The sequence below is a fragment of the Giraffa tippelskirchi genome, chromosome 5 (genome assembly GCF_054371585.1).
Source record: "Giraffa tippelskirchi isolate mGirTip1 chromosome 5, T2T-mGirTip1v1.2.pri, whole genome shotgun sequence".
NCBI classification, from domain to species: Eukaryota; Metazoa; Chordata; class Mammalia; order Artiodactyla; family Giraffidae; genus Giraffa; species Giraffa tippelskirchi.
In genome coordinates, this window is record NC_137279.1 from 140438946 (window position 1) to 140460145 (window position 21200).

The window sequence follows — 21200 nt, forward strand, 5'->3', positions numbered from 1 at the left end:
TTTCATCATAACTCCTTAAAGTATATACTTCATGCAATTATTATTTTAAGGAAACAATTGATACGAATGTGGCTTACAGGTTTTTGTGATATTTTCCAAAGGCTTAACTACATCAGCTAATTATGCATTTATTAGTATTTTGGGCTTCCCAGCTGGTGCAAGTGTTAAAGAATCCTCCTGCTAATGCAGGAGACACAACTGACAGGGGTTCAGTCTCTGAGTTAGGAAGATCCCCTGGAGAAGGATATAGCAACCCCTCCAATATTTCCTGCCTGGAAAACTCTGTGTACAGAGAAGCCTGGCAGGCTATAGTCCATGGAATCACAAAGAGTTGGACATGATTGAGCATTCACACGCTGGCCCTGACAGGCTTCAGTTTGCTTCTGTAGGCTACCTAGGCATGGGATATTTCATCATAACTCTTTGAAGTATATACTTCATGCAATTATTATTTTAAGGAACCAGTTGATAACAATGTGGCTTACATATTTTTATGTTTCCCAAAGGCTTAACTGCATCAGCTAATGATGCACTTATTAGTACTTTATGATTCACTGCAGGTTTTGAATTGCATAGTTTGTGTTAGAGAATCTATGGAAGATAGACTTGTCCTCAGAATACCTACATCATGGTGGTTAGATACCAGTAATGTTAAAGTAATCTGACAAGGAGGCCAGTAGACTGGCTCTAATGCTTAGGTTGCCTATATAAACAAACTGAAACTTAAGCCAGAGTCAGTTCCTATAAATGTCTCAAAGGTAAGAAGAATAATCACAAATGCCCACTAAGCTTTCCCAGGTAATGTAACCACTTAAGATAAGCCAATGCTATCTATTTATTTTGCATTGTTTCCATTTTTTCTATAAAAACCTCATCTCTAGATCTTTTCAGTAAAACACTCCTAATTGCTTCTGGTTTGACATTGTCCAACTGGAAGTGATTTTTGCTCAAATAAATTCTCAAAATTTTAATATGCCACAGTTTATCTGTTAACAGTGCAATGACCATATAATTTATCCAAACCAGGACATTCTTGAGAGTAAAAGGAATGCTATTAATACTTATAACAGAAAATATAGGACTGTTCTAGGAAAATGAGACAAATGGTCACCACAGATATCAGCAACCCATTATAATATGATTGCCAGATAAAATAATATGTGTGTATTTCTAGATACAGACATCTAGAAATCCTGGAGAGAGAGCCTGAAATCTTGTAGGATTAAAGGAACTAGAAAGCCAGACAGAAGTTACAGTACAGACAGATTCCACTCAACAATTGTTGCAATAGATGAAGAGAGATCTCCGTGTAGAAGTGGGCTCAATTCTGAATATGGCAATGACAGGCAATGTGTTCTATAGTCAAGGGATAGGATGACGGGCCAATAGATAGGAAATTATTAAGCAGAGATATCAAAGAAGGGTAGGAGAATTACTGCTAAACTGACCTAACAGGATTCTTGCAGAAGACAGGCCAGAGTAATTAGATGCCAGGGTTGGAAGATGAAGATTTGATCAGATATTGATAGGGATAAGATACCAAGGGTGGAGTATTCTCTCTAAACTTACCTATGCAGGATTCTTGCTAAAATTGGGTTAGGCAGGTCAACAGAAATTAAGGGACCAAGATGTTGAGGTCTAATTGAGAAAAAGGTTCAGAGGAATCTTCTAAAATGTGAGCAAAGAGAGAATCTTGATCAGTGCAAAACTTTTTGACATCCTCATGAAAGGCTTTGGTGATAGATCTTGGAGACTAGAATGTGGGGATACAACAAAGAGGAGGAATGAGATATTCAGGGTTTCAGTGTAAGTGACTAGTTACAATTTCCTCCTAGTTTTCTTTCCTCCTTCTTTTCTTCCTTTTCTCCTTCCTTCTTTCCCTTCCTTAATCCTTCCTTCCTTCCTTCCCTCCTTCCATCTTTCATTTGTTTCTTCCAATATTATTTATTGAACAGGCTATGAGGGATATAATAATAACCAATATACAATTAGCTCCTATCCTCAAGAAATTCACATTTTGGTTGGGTTTAAAATTACACAGTTGAAATTTACTTATTTTTAAAACTACTTTTACAAAGAACTGCAAAATAATACTAAGTCTGATAGGAACCGAAACTTAGTCTTGGGAGGGATTTAATCAGGAAACTATTTCCTTGAGAAAGTGAGGTTTGCATTGTTACTGGTCAGATAATTAGAATTCAAAGACCCAAAACAAGGGGGGAAAGACTTTTAGCCAAAGGTCTCAGATAAAGCTACTGATATGAAATACAAATTAAGCATTAAAAAAATGATCAGAATGACTAGGAATGATAGACAAGAGGATACTTAGAAACGAGGAAATGGTGGAAGGATTCAGATCATTGAAAGCAATTTAGACTGTTTTAAGAATATTAATTTGATACCAAGATCATAGTAAATTAGGGTAAGTTGACTCATTGGAAAAGACCCTAATGCTGGGTAGGGTTGGGGGCGGGAGGAGAAGGGGACGACAGAGTATGAGATGGTTGGCTGGCATCACCGACTCGATGAACATGGGTTTGGGTAGACTCCGGGAGTTGGTGATGGACAGAGAGGCCTGGCGTGCTGCAATTCATGGGGTCGCAGAGAGTCGGACACGACTGAGAGACTGAACTGAACTGAACTGAACTGACTGAGATAAATAATATTTTGATGACTTGGCATGATTAAACAGTATTTTTCCCTTGATATTAGAATTCTATATGTGGTTGTGGGTGTTGGGGCATTATGTTAATAGAGAGGAGGAGAGGGAAGTAGAAGCTCTGCTTAATGAAGTTATTCATGGACCCAGGCTCCTTTCATTCCATAGTTCTACCACATTGTGCTCATAGTTCCAAGTGTTGGCATAAATGCTCAGCAACCAAGTGAGGAACAGGAGGGTACATGGAAGTTTGTGCAGACATTTTATAGGCCATGTATTCTCCAGCCTCATTCCATTGGCCAGAACTCAATTACTGGTCTCTACATAACTGAAGAAGAGGCTAAGAACTATAGTTTAGCTGTGCTCACAGTGTGCAGGAGAAAAATAAATTGAATTTGGTGGGCATGTAGCATTTTTTGTGAGGACTGAAACCATGTGTTCCTACATTCAACCTGGACACTAAGAACAGAAACCATATCTACTGTTCACATTAGTATGAATCTGATGTTCTACTATATTTACTAACACTTTTTTTACTGGTCCAGGAGTTTATTTAGCAAATGGTTTGCTATTTTATTATAGACACTTTTTGAAAGATCTTTTAACTCTTCAACGGAAAGCATTAACAGACAGTTGTGCCCTAAGAATCTTTGAAAAATCCTCACTTTGCTATTTCTACCAATCCTGTACTATTTTAAAGTGGTGATATTTACCAATTTCCAAACAACTTTTTGCATGAAAAAATTCATCTTAAACCAAACTTTTGATTCTGAATTAATTTTGATTTTACCTTTCCTCTTCTAGGTTACTGCTATATCTTTAAAGAGATAGTGATTGCTCCCTTACTACAGTAAAAAATAAAATCTGCCTTGTGTTATAAACAATTTATGTTGGTGATATTTGCAGTAGTTAGCATTCAACATTTGTTGAATTAAAGCATTTTATTTATTTATGGTATAGAAGAATGTGGTCTGATTTGTGTGTACTTTAAAGTCTTTGCGGTAGAGTCTACTTTTTTTAGAATTTTACCAAAATTTTTCACATTATTTTGTAGCTGTAGAAACTATAAATAAACAAATGACCAAATTTTAGGAATTTAAAATCAAATCTTGGGGTATTGTATCTATCAGGATGATTTATAGTACCAAGCAAGTGGTCTTGAAGAGTCAAAACATTTCTAAATTGTAGGGGGAGAGAAAGTATTTTCAGATTATACTTTCATCTGAGGGTGGGTGACTAAAACCATTTTATAACTCAAATCAATTCCAGAACTGACAAACAACTAAAAAACGAAATGAACCAAATAAGCAAAACCCCAGAGACGCAGCATAGGTGGACAGAATCCATTCCTTCAGAAGTTTACCACTTGAAGTAGGAATTATGCAGGGTACCTACTGAAGAGCAATAAGCTATTTAACAAAGCTGCATAGATCTCTGTAGTAGGTGTACAATAGGGACATGTACACCTATAGAAACACAGCACTGTTAATCACTCTAGGTCAAATTTCAAACTTTAAGCAAAGATAGAGGTTGAAGTTGAGTTTACTTTGTAGGTATTTCTTCAAAGAATTGAACATTCTAGTACAAATCATTGAAAGCAAACATATTGAACATTATTTATATCCAACCAAATGTTTATGAGATTCACTTTATTTTTTATTATTTTTAAATTTTTAATTAGAGGTTAATTGCTTTACAATACTTGTTAGTTTCTGTCCTCATGTGCATGCTGAATTGCTTCAGTCATGTCCGACTCTTTGTGATCCCATGGACTGTAGACTGCCAGTCTTCTCTATCTATGGGATTCTTCAGGCAAGAATACTTGAGTGAGTGGCCATGCCCTCCTACAGGGGATCTTCCCAATCCAGGGATTGAACCCTCATCTTATTTGTCTCTTACATTGGTAGAAGGGTTCTTTACCACTAGTGCCACCAGGGAATCAGCCATAAGTATACTTATATCCTCTTCCTCTTGAGCCTCCCTCCCATCCCACCCCCATCCCACCCCTGTAGGTCCTCACAGAGCACCCGGTTAAGCTCCCAGAAGCTTCCCACTAGCTATCTATTTTACACACAGTAGTTAGTGTATATATGTCAGTGCTACTCTCTCAACCTGGACCTAGAAATATGGAAAACTTCACAAATTTGCATGTCATCCATGTGTAGGGTCCATGCTTATCTTTTTTGTATTGTTCCAATTCTTATATATGTTCTACCAAAGTGAGCATGGGACTTACTTTAGATCTAAGGACACACATAGGTTGAAAGTGAAATGAAGTGCAAAGATATTTTGTGTGAACAGCAACCAAAACCAACAGGAGTGGCTATACTAATGCAAGACAAAATAGACATTAAGTTAAAAATTTATAAGAGACAAGGACATTATAGGATAGCAAAAGGCTTAATTCACCAAAAAAATATATATTAATGTAGATATCAGTTCAGTTCAGTCACTCAGTCATGTCCGACTCTTTGAGAACCCACAGACTGCAGCACGCCAGGCTTCCCTGCCCAGCACCAACTCCTGGAACTTGCTCAAATTCATGTCCATTGAGTCAGTGATGCCATCCAACCATCTCATCCTCTGTCATCCCCTTCTCCTCCTGCCTTCAATTTTTCGCATCATCAGGGTCTTTTCCAGTGAGTCAGTTCTTCGCATCAGGTGGCCAAAGTATCAGAGTTTCAGGTTCAGCATCAGTCCTTCTAATGAATATTCAGGACTGATTTCCTGCACCAAAGTCAGACTTCCTAAATATGGAAAGCCAACACTGGTAGGAGTGAAGGAAGCAATATGCAAGTCTGCAATCCTAATAGAAGATTTCAGTACCCTACTTTAAACACTAGATAGAACAACCAGACAGATGATCAATAAGTAAATAGGACATTTAACCCCAGACGAATTGCAAATAGATATATATTATATTCCACCTAATAACAGCAGAATATGCATTCCTATTACATGAACATATAGCATTCTACAGGATAGAACACATGTTAAGCCACTAAACATCTTAATAAATTTAATAAGATTAAAATCATACAGTGTATCTTTTCCAACCATAGTAGAAACTAGGACTCAATAGCTAAAGGAAAATGAGAAAACATAGAAATTAAGCAAAATGCTTTTATATAATCCATGGGTCAAAGACGAAATTACAAGGGAAATTAGAAAATATCTTGAGACAAATAAAAATAAAAACATACTAAAACTTATGGCATAAGGTGAAAATAACGCCAAAGGGAAATTTGTAGCTATAACCATTCACATAAAAAAGAAGAAAGACCTCAAATCCACAACGTTACTTTACACTTTAAGGAACTAGAAAAAGAACAAGCTAAACCTAAAGCTAGCAAAGGAAGGACATAAAGATTAGAGCAGAGATAAATGAAATCTCTATGCAGGTAAAGAAGCAACAGTTAGAACTGGACATGGAACAACAGACTAGTTCCAAATCGGGAAAGAGTATGTCAAGGCTGTATATTATCACTCTGCTTATTTAACTTATATGCAAAGTACATCATGAGAAACGCTGGGCTGGAGAAAGCACAAGCTGGAATCAAGACTGCTGTGAGAAATATCAATAACATCAGATATACAGATGACAGATATTTGCAGTTGGTTGTGTGAGTCTAGTAGAATTAATCATCTTTTTCTTACAATTATTAGTCTCTACATATTTAACTTTTTTTTCTAATTTAAAAAATATTTTGATTTTTGGAATCAAAAGTTGGATCCAAATCACCCAGTAAAGTTCAAAGTTAATAAACATTTTACTGAAATAAAAATAATTTCTAAGCTTGCATTTCAGTTGAACACAAACTATGAAACAAAAATTTAGTAGCCGTTGCTTTGAGGGGACATGATTGGTCCAAGGAAATCAAAGTGAGGTACTCAAGAAAGAGAGATAGGAAAAAAGAGTAAAACCTGGAAAATGTATTAATAAACTTAATGTTGACCACAGCGGGACTCAATTCTTCAAGATATTCTAAGAAAATGTGAAGAACACATTTCAGAATTTTCCCACCAACACTTTTTTCTATGAAACGTTTAGGATATTTATCCAGAATTCCTGTGCCCTGTAATTTGAGCATTGCTGTGAGGAGCACTAACTTCCCTTACACTTTTTGTTGTACTTACTTAATGATTCATTAAGTGACCTACTGCTGCTTTGAGGAGAGCAAACTAAGATATGCTGAGATGTGTGCTTGATTGTTTGATAAATGACATTGACAATGATGCATTGGAATTTTGTTTTCTGTAAGACTGTTGCGAATGGCTGACAACCAGTATGTGTCATTGTGTGCCAAAATAACTGCTGAAGTCCATCCTTTATACAATTCAGATCTACTCCTGCTGTACATAATTGTACTCTATCACTACCACTGGTGGATAATTACAATGCTAAAAAATTTAAAGAAAATTCTCTTTAAGAAGAAAATTCATAAATATACTTTGAATTAAATTAAAACCCATTTTTATATTGAGAATTCAAATTAATAGCAGTAGAATGTGTAAATTTCCTCAAAATGCTCCTAAAATGAAGTAAAATTCTCACTATTCTATTACAGTATTATATACAGTGATATATTTCTTTCATGAGTCCAAAAGTGGTGGTATAGCTTTGGCAACTTTTTAATTAATGCTTTAAGATGATTTAGAAAATTGGCAGATTAAAAAGAGATAATTAATTTATTTGTTAACTGTGTTTGTTGTGTGGGTAGAATGAATTATGATAACTTTAGTCAAAATATTTACCTCACTCTTTCCTGCCTCATCAGAAAAACATGGATAAGCTAAAACTAATGTAAAATTCCAAATGTCTCACTTTCAAAGAACAGAGATTTTATGGCACACAAAAACAGATTTTAAAACATTTTATAGTATGCATAAAATTGCATCATTATTCAATATTAGCTTGAGATTTCTTATTTATACCTCACATACGTCACAAACTGATTTAAAGAAGCTACTGAACTGAGAAAGATTTGAAAACATAGAATAGCTTTTTCATTGATGGTTCAATTTTAAGTGTTTGAAACCAACTCAAACAATGCAACCTTAGTATCAGGCTTTACGTAAATTTTGTAAGATGTCTCCCTTTTCTTTCATTATATATTGTAACTTTCAATATTTGCAAATGAAACTCAGAAAAAATATAATGGTTGAGCAGAAATTTCTAATAATGTATAAAAGGAGTTAAAAACTAAGGTTTTTCTTTCTTCACTGAGTATATCTGTATCTGTAGGAGAAAAGTAGGTGAGGCCAATATTTTCTGAATTACAATTCCAAATGAATAACAAATAAGAAAACAATGACAGTAATCAAAACAGCACAAATTAAAACAAACCACTTGTGACGTAAAAACCACTCTTCTTGTTTTTCTCAAGTCAAAGAAAAAATTAAAAATTTTTATACTCAAATAATAAGTACACATATCAAAATAAATTGAACAAAACCAAAGCTGTCTTACAGAAATATTTACAGTGTCAAATGTTTAGGGAAAAGTCTAACAAAAATCTAATAATTAGACATATTTTGCTTTAAAAATTCTAAAAATGAAAAATGTTAAAATTTTAAATAGTACATTATAAAAAACAAACATTCCATATATGAAATGTAAAACTTGCATATTTAGTATTTGAGGAAACAAATACAAAATGCAAAATAATATCAAAGAGAAAATAAATATCAGTTCAGTTCAGTCGCTCAGTCGTGTCCAACTCTTTGTGACCCCATGAATTGCAGCATGCCAGGCCTCCCTGTCCATCACCAACTCCCGGAGTTCACCCAAACCCATGTCCATCGAGTCAATAATGCCATCCAATAATCTCATCCTCTGTCGTTCCCTTCTCCTCCTGCCCCCAATCCTTCCCAGCATCAGGGTCTTTTCCAATGAGTCAACTCTTCGCATGAGGTGGCCCAAGAAAATAAATATAGAATATGAGGAATGAAGATAATAGCAAGGACATTAAATATGAATTAAAATATACATTTTAAGTAATAACTTGAAAATCTTGTGGTAATTATTTTATTGCTCAATGTTAACTGGAATAAGAAGTAAAATAATTGAATAATCTGTTCAAAAGTTGACAAGATTTTTCAAAAAGCTAACTCCTAAACAGATTTTGGCCTCCAGTAATTTCATAAGTTTGTCAAAAAACAGATTACAAACATGTAGATGTCATTCAAAACATGCAGTTTTGAAATCCTAGATAATTAATATAAATAACTGAATGAAATTGAAGATGCCCACTAGTACTAATTTTATTTGACATTCTTCACTTCATATAAAGGAATGAAATACAAGATATAAAATAGGATTTTACTTGGAGGACAAAGAAAATTAATTTTACAATATTTATATTTAACAATGTTCAGTCCAGCATCAAGTCAAAAAGAAAATGGTCAAAAGGGTAATTTAATACATTGCTAGTGAGATGGTAAATTAACACTATTTTGCAAACTAATTTTAAAATGTTATCAACAAGCTTCAATCACACGTATCTTTTGTACTAATAGTCTCTAGTAATTTATAATGAAATAATGAGACAAATGTGCTAAAATATATGCACACATATGCTTATTACGGCTAGGTGTATGATAGCAAATTGTGGCAAGTGTATTAAATGTCTAACAGTGATGCATTAATAATGCACAATGTAATTTTATACATAGTCAATTCAGTTTAGATTTTAATAGCTGTAGAAATGGAAATATACATATTTTGTATATTGTGTAGTATGTGCCATGCCAAAGGATTTATAGTATACTAATTACACTATTTGGAACTATATGCACCAAAATCTTAAATATGATTATCTGTTGTAGGGTCATTTATTTTTTATTCCATTTTTTTAGTGTATTCACATAAGTAAAAGGGGAAAAAAAAACAGAAGAAATAAATTACTTTTTATTATAGAGGAGAGGAAAACAGAAAGTGATGTGGCCATAACCCTCACAAATGATGCAGCATGGAACATGGTGGAGTATTAGGATAATGATACAATGGCCAATACTTCTACATAAATACCATTCATTGAATAAAAGCCACATCAGCCAACATTTTTCGTGACACTACAGAAGCAAGCTGCTTATTTGAAAATACAGTTATATTATTAATAATACGTGACCTTTGAAAATTGCCAGATAGAAATGTTAAATGTTCTCTGCAATTAGTGCCAAACAACTATATATAAAGATTATTTTATTATAATACAGGACAATCATGAGACATAGACAAGGTCAATGAAAAATCCTAAATAAGGAGACAGATTTTTCCCATAGTTTTGCTTCTATAGCTGATGAGCAGGATTTGGAAATCTGTATTACACTAGTATAACAAGAGTATTATAGCATTTTGCCTTTGTACTTAATCTTTAACTATTTAGTTTTGGAGTTTTCATTATGTATTAGGATTTCTACTCAATATTTTTATTTCTATATACAAGTACCAAAAATAGATCTTTGCAGCCAATATTATTTTATAAAGGCCTAGATGGAAACTGCTACATCTAGTTGGCTATTTGATGTTCATTTGATAATTCACGATAAATTTTTTGATCACCTAGTATGTGCCATTTTTGTTCCCATAACAGTCAACATATCCAGAAAATAAACTCATGATATTCCCATAAAAACTCAGTCATCTTTCTGCTGGGACCTATGCATCTAGTTGTGAAATCAATAGACATTTCCAGTTATTTTGTATCATTACCCCCAAATTATATGTAATCCATTATATTAAGTTCTGCCCCTTTGCCACTTAAATTGTTCTTGGATTCATCTACCTTCTCAATGCCAGAGTCATTGTCATTGTACTGGTCCAAGTCTCCATCATTTGTCTTTTGGACTACCACAGTATCTTCCTACTTGTTTTCCCTTCTTTGACTATTGCTTTCCTCTCAGATATTTCTTTCTTCCTTATGGTCAAAAGAAAGATACAATTATGGCACTTTCTTAAATTTCTCTTTACTTAATGTTTTTTCTTTACTTATGAATATGAAAATCTTAACAAAGTCTTTTATAGCCTTCTTACTTTCTCCAGATTCATCTCACTTTACTCATTTCCTCCTTTTCTGTGCTCCAGGCCTGCTTTCTTGTTTTTGGAAAGTGTCAATCTCCTTTCAGTCATCCCTGGGATCAGCTTCCATAGTACCTTTTACCTTTACTTCCTAACACCAAAATTTTACTGATACATTTTTTATACAATTATGTCTGAAATATTTATCTTTCCATTAGATAATACACTCTTTTAGGATAAACCAAAAAAAAAAAAGTATATTTCTACTCAATATTCTCAGCATATACTCCATTGATGGCACTTATTAAACAGGCTATATGTCTTATTAATGAAGACACATACACACAGAGCATTTCTTAGAGCAGTGGTTCTTCTTTTTAAAATTGGAGTATGATTCATATACTATAAATTTTACCTGTTTAGGGTGTAGAATTCAGTGAATTCACAAAGTTATACCACTATGATCCTAATTTCAGGACATTTTTACCACTCCTTAAAGAAAGACTTATTAGCAATCATTCCTCATTCACCCTCTCGCTAAGACCCTGAAAAATAAGTTACTTTCTATCCCTATGGATTGTCTATTTTGAACAAGTCCACAGAATAGAGTAATAGAGTATACAACTTTTCTTCTTGGCTTCTTTCACTAACTGTAATGTCTTCAATATTCATCCAGATTTTAGCATGTATGAATATTTGATACCAATTTATGGCTAAGTAATATTTTATTGTATAGATATACCATATTTTGTTTAGTCTTTCTTCAACTGGTAGACAGTATGAGTTGTTTCTAGTTTTTGGTATTTATGAAAAATTCTGTACAAACAAATGTGTACCTTTGTATTTACATCTACATTTCTTTTGAGTACTTATCTAAAAGTAGAATTTCTGGGTTTTAGAACTCAATTTTTCATTTTCTGAGGAATTGCCAATGTGTTTTCCAAAGCAGTTGCACCATTTACATTCCCATCAGCAATATATGAGGGTTTCCATTCTTCACATTCTTTCCAATATCCTTGCCATTCTTATAGTCACCGCAGTGGGTATGAAGTTGTATCTCAATGTGATTTTGATTTGCAGTTCATGAAGGAATAATATTGAGATCTTTCCAGATGCTTATTAGCCATTTGTATGTCATCTTTGGAAAAAATATTTATTCAAATCTTTTTTTTTTTCATTTTTCAGTTGGGCTACTCATATTTTTATTATTGAATTATGAGTTATTCATATATTCTTAACACTAGTCCTTTAACAGACATGATTTACAAACATTTTCTCCCATTCTACGAGTCACTTTTTCCCTTGGTAGTAATTCCTGGAACACAAAAGTTTTAATTTTGATTAAGTACAATTTATCTGTTTTGATTTGTTTTTTCTTTTGTCCTTTCATTGTGTGTACTTTTCCTGGTATATCTGAAAAACAATTGTTTAAAGTTACAGAAATTTATATCTATGCTATCTTCTAAGAGTTTTATAGTATTAGCTCATACATTTAAGTATTTAATCTATTTAAGTTAATTTTTTTCAAATGAAGTAAGTTTTCTACTTTATTCTTTTGCATGCAGATATCCAGTTATCCAGGACCATTTGTTGAAAAGACTGATTTTTCCCATTATGTTGGCACCCTTATTGAAAATCTATTGATCATAAGTAAGGGTTTATTTCTGGACTCTCAATTCTAATCCATTGATACATATGTCAGTATTCTTATTTATTTTATACCAATATCACAAAGTATTTTACTATAGATTTGTCATAATTTTTGAAATGAGAAAGTGTGATTCCTTGAACTTTATTTTCCTTCAAGTTTTTTTTTGGCTAGTCTGGGTCCCTTATATTTCCATGTGAATATTATGTGAATGTTATAATTATAATTACTTTGCACATAAAGCGGTTGAGATTTTGATGGAGATCGTGTTGAATCTGTGCATCAGTTTGGGGAATATTGTCATTCTTAATAATAGCAAATCTTACAATTCATGAACAAAGGGTATCTTTCCATTCTTTTATGTTCTTAAGTGCTTTCAATGATATTTTGTAATTTTCAGTGTGTAATATTTGTACTTCTTTTGTGAAATTTATTCCTAATTTATTCTAATACAGTTATAAATGGAATTGATTTTTTCTTAATTTGACCTTTGATTGCGCATTGCTGGTGTATCAGAATTACACCTGATTTTTCTGTTTTTATCTTGTACCCTAAAACTTTGACAAACTAGTTTATTAGTTCTCATAGTTTTTGGTGGGTTTTTGAGCATTTCAAATTCATAAGATCATATCATGCACAAATAGAGATAACTGTACTTCTTCCTTTCCAATCTGATTCCTTTTATTTATATTTCTTGCATGACTACCCCTGTTAGGGCCTCCAGCCTGATGCTGAATAGAAATGGTAAGAGTATATATTCTTGCTTTGTTCCTTACCTTAAAGTTTCAATCTTTGCCATTAAGTGTGACGGTAACTTTGGATTTTTATATGTGCCTTTATCAAGTTAGGACTTCCTTTGTGGGTTGGCTGGTAAAGAATCCACCTGCAATGTGGGAGACCTGGGTTCGATCCCTGGGTTGTGAAGAACACCTGGAGAAGGGTCAGGCTACCCACTCCAGTATTCTGCCCTAGAGAATTCATGGACTGTATAGTCCACGGGGTTGCAAAGAATCAGACATGACTGAGCAACATTCTTTATCAAGTTAAAGAAGTTGCTTTTGGTTCCTAACTTTTTTGAGTTTTTTTATGTATACCTGCATTGCCTCTCTCCTTGTTTATGCTATTATTTTCTTAAATTACACCTTTATATGGCATATTTTTCTTTTTTTTTCTTTTATTTATTTTTTAAATTAATTTATTTATTTTTAATTAGTTTATTTTCTATTTTTTAACTTTACAGTATTGTATTTGTTTTGCCATACAGTGACATGAATCTAACATGGGTGTATGTTTTCCCCTTCCAGAACCCCCCTTCCACCTCCCTCCCCATCCCATCCCTCCGGGTCATCCCAGTGCTCCAGCCCCGAGCACCCTGTATCATGCGTTGAACCTGAACTGGCGATTTGTTTCACACATGATAATTTACATGCTTCAATGCCATCCTCCCATATCATCCCACCCTCACCCTCTCCCATAGAGTCCGTAACACTGTTCTACTTATCTGTGTCTATTTTATGTCTCGCATACAGGGTTATCTTTACTGATTGACTAAATACCATATGTATGTGTTAGTATATTGTATTAGTGTTTTTCTTTCTGGCTTCCTTCACTCTGTATAATAGGCTCCAGTTTCATCCACCTCATTAGAACTGATTCAAATGTATTCTTTTTAATGGCTGAGTAATATTCCATTGTGTATATGTACCACAGCTTCCTTATTCATTCATCTGCTGATGGGCATCTAGGCTGCTTCCATGTCCTGGCTATTATAAACAGTGCTGCAATGAACATTGAGGTACACATGTCTCTTTCAATTCTGGTTTCCTCAGTGTGTATGCTCAGCAGTGGGATTGCTGGGTCATATGGCAGTTCTATTTCCAGTTTTTTAAGGAATCTCCACATTGTTCTCCATAGTGTCTGTACTAGTTTTCATTCCCACCAACAGTGTAAGAGGATTCCCTTTTCTCCACACCCTCTCCGGCATTTATTGCTTGTAGTCTTTTGGATAGCAGAATGGCACATTTTTCAATCCATATTTATGATTGTTTTATGCAATTGTTAGAAAGTCTCTTTGTGGCTCAGATGGTAAAGAATCTGCCTGCAATGTGAGAGACCCAGGTTTGATCCCTGGCAACCCACTCCATTATTCTTGCCTGGAGAATCTCGTTGACAGAGGAGCCTGGCGTGCTACAGTCCATGGGGTCTCAAAGAATTGGACACGACTGAGTGATTAACAATATGCAGTCGTCTTATAAATCATATATTTGAAAGAGTTTAAAAAACTAATAATATATTTATCCTGTCTCTTACTCATGTAGTTACATTTACTGGTGCTCTTTATTTCTTCATGTGAATTAGAGTTACTGTCTAGAGGTTTTTATTTTATCCTGAAGGATTCCCTTCAGTAGTTTTTGTAAGGTAGTTCTGCTAGTGAAAAATACTCTTTTTATGTATCTATAAATGTCTTAATTTCTTCTTCATTTTTGATAGATAGTTTTGCTGGACTTATGGTTGTTGTTCAGTTGCTAAGTTATGTCCAACTCTTTGCCATCTCATGGACTGTAACACACCAGACTTCCCTATCTTTCACTATCTCCCAGAGTTTGATCAAACTCATGTCCATTGAGTCAATGATGCCATCCAACCATCTCATCCTGTCACCCCCTTTTCCTCCTGCCCTCAATCTTTCCCAGCTCAGGGTCTTTTCCAGTGAGTTGGCTCTTTGGATCAAGTGGCCAAAGTACTGGAGCTTCAGCATCAGTCCTTCCAATGAATATTCAGGGTTGATTTCCATTAGGATTGACTGGTTTGATCTCCTTGCAGTCCAAGGGACTCTCAAGAGTCTTCTCCTGCACCACCATTCAAGAGCATCAATTCTTTGGTACTCAGCCTTCTTTATGGTCCAACTCTCACATTCTTACATGACTAATGGAAAAACCATAGCTTTGACTAGATGGACCTTTGTCGGGAAAGTAATATCTCTGCTTTTTAATATGCTGTCTAGGTTTGTCATAGGTTTCCTTCCAAGGATTAACTGTCTTTTAATTTCATAGCTGCAGTTATTATTTTGGAGCCCACAAAAATAAAATCCATCACTGTTTTCACTTTTTTCCCATCTATTTGCCATGGGGTGATGGGATCAGATACCATGATTTTTGTTTTTTGAATGTTGAGTTTTAAGCCTGCTTTTACACTCTCCTCTTTCACCCTCATTAAGAGGCTTTTTGTTTCCTCTTTGCTTTCTGCCATTAAATTGGTATCATTTGCATATCTGGATATTCTATTCTTAGCTGACAGTTTCCCCCCCTCCCTCAGGACTTTGAATATACTGTCCCACTGACTTCTGGCTTATTTTGTTACTGATTAGAAATCAGCTGTTAACTTATTCATGATCCGTTGTATGTGATGAGTTGCTTCTCTCTTGCTGCTTTCAAGACTCATCATTTGTCTTTCACTTTTGACCACTTGATTATGTTTCTAGATGTGGATCTCTTTGACTTTATCCTAGTTTATTGAAATTCTTGGATTTGTACATTAATATTTTTCGTCAAATTTGGACAAAAAACATTACCCAGTATTTCTTCAAATCCAGTTTTGCTCCTTTCTCTTTTCTTTCTTTCTGGGAACCCTAGTATCTTGCTGTGGTTGATACAGTTTCATAGGTTTCTGAGGCTTTGTTCATTTTTCATTCTTTTCATTTCTGTTACAAAGAATGGGTAATCATAACTGACCTATCCTCAATTTTGTGATTCATTTTTCTGCCAACTCAAATATGCTGTTGGGTTCCTGTAGTAATTTTTTTTTCATATCAATAATTGTACTTGTCAGCTCCAGAATTTTTACATAGTTATAATTATTTTTTAATCTATCCTTTGGGAAGACACTGTTTCATAGTCTTCTTTGTTTCTTTATACATGGTTCCCTTTAGTTCTTCAGACATATTTAAAATAGATTAGTTAAAACCTTGGTTTACTGTGACCAATGTTTAGACTTCCTCAGATACAGTTTGCTGTTGACTGCTTTTGTTTCTGGAAAAGGCAATGGCAACCCACTCCAGTACTCTTGCCTGGAAAATCCCATGGACGGAGGAGCCTTGTAGGCTGCAGTCAATGGGGTCGCTAGGAGTTGGACACGACTGAGTGACTTCACTTTCACTTTTCACTTTCATGCATTAGAGAAAGAAATGGCAACCCACTCCAGTATTCTTGCCTGGAGAATCCCAGGGATAGGGGAGCCTAGTGGGCTGGCGTCTATGGGGTCTCACAGAGTCGGACACTGAAGTGCCTTAGCAGCGGCAGCAGCAGCAGCTTTTGTTTCTGGTGAATGGGCCCTACTTATTTCTTTGTGCTTGCTTGCATGCTAAGTTGCTTCGGTCATTTCTGACTCTTTGCTATCCTATGGACTGTAGTCCACCAGGTTCCTCTGTTAATGGGGATTCTCCAGGCAAGAAAACGAGTGAGTCGCCATGCCCTCCTCCAGGGGATCTTGCCAGCCAAGGGATCGAACCCACTTCTTTTATGTCTCCTTCTTTGCAGGTGGATCCTTTACCCACTGAGTCATCTGGGAAGCCCTTATTTCTTTGTATGTTTTGTAATTTTTTTTTGTTGAAAACTGGATATTTTAAACAATATTACGTGGCAACTCTGAAAATCAGATTCTCCCCTACTCAAGGCTTGCTGCTTTTGCTTTCACTTGTTCAGTGACTTTGCTGAAATAATTCTGTAAGCTCTGTATTTACTATAATGTGTGTCCTATGAAGTTTCTTTTTGATTGCTTTTTGATTTAAAATTTCATTTTAAATGCTTTCTTTTTGATTTAAAGTTTCCTTTTAAATGCTTTCTTTTTGATTTAAAGTTTCATTTTAAATGCTTAAGACCATACATTTCCTTACATTGGTCAAGTGGCTTCATGTGTGTGTTGGGGCTACCTTTAGTACATAGGCAGACAGTTTGCAACTTGGCCTTTAGTCTTTGTTATCTGCTTGCACAGAGCTTTAATGTCAGCCAGAGGTAAGAGCACAGGACATTCTTAGGTCTTTGCTGGGCATGTGTAGAGCCATATGAATGAATGTAGTCTTTATGATTTCTATGAGTGTATCAGAGCTTTTCAAATCCCCCTGTGGGTATCTTATTCCCCAGTTTTTCCTTTTAAGTTTTGGTCAGCTTCTAGTTGGCCTCACCTGCTATCACTGCCTCAGGCATGTGTGATGTTAAACAATTACTGCTGATTGTTTTTGACAATTGCCCTTGCGGAAAAGACTAATTTCATCAGAAAAACTCTAACAGATGAAATAAAGGCAAGACTGTGAGTTGGGTTTTCCAGAGAATTTCCAGAGTGGTAAAAAATAAAAGTTTTTTGAAAATTATGCTATTGGGGAGTTCCACATCTGTTCTGTCTTCTCCAGTGGTGTATAGGCTGCTCATTTTCACCGTAATTGTGAGCTGTTGATTTTCAAGAGTACTGTGGAGCTAGAAAGAAGGGGAAAAAATAGGGCAAGTTAAAGTGCCACAAAGCTTACTGTTTTAAATAAGATTAAGCTGCCTTTTAAATAAATAAATAAATTCACTCTGGATGTTGCAAGTTTAGGTTAATTCTCAAAGTTCTGAAAAGCAGATTTTGACAATTTTTGCCAGTATTCTCATTGTTTTTATGGAGGAGAGGATTTTTGGAGGTCTTTATTCCACAGTTCCCATTCAGACTACTCATAACATTGGTTTTTAACTTTTGTTGAATCACCAATATTTTGGGAACTCTAATAGATATTACACTCTTAATATGACAAACATTACATTTCCTCATACTTTTAAATCAATCACTAGCTAATAATACTGCTGATAATAATAATGAGTATTTATTATGTATTTACTATGTATAAGTCATTTTAATACTTTACATGTAGTCAGTCATTTAATTTCTTATCAGTCATTCTTAAGTTGATATAACTAGGCACAAAGAGGTTAAACAACTTAATGAAAGAAGTCTGAAATCCAGTGTATTTCAATAAATACTTATTGAATGAACAAAATTCAGAAAATTTACATAGAATGTAAGATGTTGATCTCCTGAAGCCTATTAGGGGGCTAAAGATTAAGCAGAACTGAATTATAAAGTGTTATTTTACCAAAGCTTTCTATCATTTTTGCTTGATATTAGACAGAGAGTTAAGTAGCAGATGCATAATTTAATAAATATATTTTACATTAGTGTGTGCAAGAAAGCAAGTGTTTAGTAAGGTCCTAATAGGTGTAGGTCCCAAGTTATATTCTAGGCATCAAGCAGCAAATAAAATAGACATGATAGTGAAAACCTATTGCATATTATTGAACTTTCAATATATAGATAATATGGATCTCTACATACTAATGATAGAGTGAGAATTTGAACTAGGATGTATATGATTCAGCATATCTTTTTGTTCTACTTTGCTGCACTTACTATCTTAACTATTTCTTGAACTAATGATTACAGTAATAATGCCCAATTCCAATACTTTGGCCACCTGATGCGAAGAACTGACTCATTGGAAAAGACCCTGATGCTGGGAAAGATTGAAGGCAGAAGGAGAAGTGGATGACAGAGGATGGGATGGTTGGATGGCATCACCAACTCAATGGAAATGAGTTTGAGTAAACTCTGGGAGTTGGTGATGGACAGAGAGGCCTGGCGTGCTGCAGTCCATGGGGTCACAGAGATTTGGACATGACTGAGCGACTGAACTGAACTGAGCTGAACTGCCCCATGTCAATGCCCATCTGTAGGTACAGAAATGAAGTTATATTTACAATGACAAGAGTAACTTAGATGGTATGTAAGTAAACTATCGAGTATATTTTAAAAGACATTCTTAATTCCTTTAAATAAAGAGCTAAATTCTCTACTGGTAATAAGATTTAATTCATCTAAGTATAACTCTAGGCCAGAGTCCAGCAAAACCTTGACGATGCCATCTGCACCTCACTACTGCCCACACCATCCTCACCCTTTCAGTTGCTTCAAATATAATTCAAGAATGTAGTTCCAAAACCATACTCTGATTTTGTACTTAAAGTGGTTAATTATGCTTCCATATGCTCTTATTATAGTTTCAAATAGAGCAAGAAAGTGAGAAAAATTGAATAACTACTTCTTCAAACTCTTCATATGCTTTTTTTAATTAAAAAATTTATATTTAGTTTCTCATTTTACTTGTTTTGTTGTATTAGTTTTACTTTTAAAATATAAATTAGCTGGGAAACACTTCTAATTTTTATCTGAAGTTCTTTGACTCTATAAATTTTGGATTTATCAACTACTGTGCTATTCACAGAATGTTGCAGTTGATTATTTTACATTGTGCTATCCTTAAAAAAAATCTTAACTTCAAAACTTTTGACATGTATTTACAGGAAACTTTATAGTTTAGAAACTACAGTGGCCAGTCACCTACTGTGTAGTTCAGGTTCCACAGGACATTGAGATCATATTTTAAGTATTGCACCTGTTATCTATGTAGTATGTTTGGTATTTAATTTTTTAAATGCTAGAACATATTTCTTTGTCTTTCCTGAAAAATGTAATTTATTATGGTATTTTTCTAACTTCACAGAAGAACTTACTTTATATTTTGATATTTTTTAAAGAAATATTTCTTCTGTTAGCTATTCCAGAGGATGACCTTGGTAAATAGGAGATTTTTACATATTGTGCAGTTTCATTTAAATTCTATTGGAAATGTATTGATAAATGTTTTATAATTCTCTTTCATGGAAATAAACAATTTTCAATGGCTTCACAGCATGGTAAGAATTATTCACAGATGACATGGGATATACTTTGTGAGCAGTTCTTTGTTTTGATAAATATTAAAGCCTACATTTATAATAGTTAACTATTTTTAGATTACTATTGTAATGACTTGATATGGTATTAACAAGATAACAACTGCCTTCATTGAAAAATTAATATTTGGTTTCATTTTAAAAAGTGTGATATTGAGCCCAGATATACTTTTGTTTCATATAGTCTTCTCAACACAAGCCTAATTATGGCATTGCAGAATAAAACCAATTGCACACTGTTTATCACCATCTATAAGTAGCAGAAAGATATTATTAGGAAAAGTCACCATTTTCCTAGACTATTACTGATTTAATAATCAAGTTGAACTACTACGTCACAATAATCATACAATACATAGAAAGCTGTGCCACTATAATAACTTTGATGTCTTGATGAATTAGTCTGCCATCCATGTCTCATATAATACTATTATATTTCAATAATATTCTAGCTACATATTAGTAATTGTATTTTATTGTAACTAAATGTGATCATAAAAGCTTATTATGTTAGTGATTAAGACATCCAAGGTTTTTTTCCATGGTTAGTCCTTAATAGAGATTAATTGACTGACACTGTTGATTTTCTATAGGGTTAATGATGACCAATGACTGTCACATTAATAAATCACAATTTAAATACCAAGAGTAGCATTTAAGTTTTCATAGATATGATGCAGTAATATAGACAGTGTCTGTGACTTCATCCTTTATAATTTGAGAACTGACAAACTCAAAATTTGCTGATATAACCCTCTGTGGTTCAAGTGTTATTGGATTGGCAGATTTTTGCCACCGATGCTCTCTCCATTTGCACATAATTAATTAGTAATAAGTGAGGAAATTGCATTATGACCTAGTTATATATCTCTGTGGACATCTGTGTATTTAGAGAAAATGATAGTTCTAGATAGGACACATGAAACTAATTTCAAATGCCATTCAAACGGTGCTTTTCAGTTTGTAAGTGTACATCGGGGTGAGATATATCTCACTAGAACCTTTTTAAGCTATTGTCCCTGAATATGCTTTTAATATTATTGGACACACTGACGT

At 34.2% G+C, this 21200-nt stretch overlaps 1 non-coding gene across 1 annotated transcript; it reads right to left on the minus strand.

Moving 5' to 3' along the window:
- Nucleotides 1–4779: 4779 nt before the first annotated feature.
- On the minus strand, nt 4780–4884 carry LOC145508059 (U6 spliceosomal RNA). The gene has a single exon (XR_014055328.1). It is a non-coding gene; the product is annotated as a U6 spliceosomal RNA (small nuclear RNA).
- Nucleotides 4885–21200: the final 16316 nt, after the last annotated feature.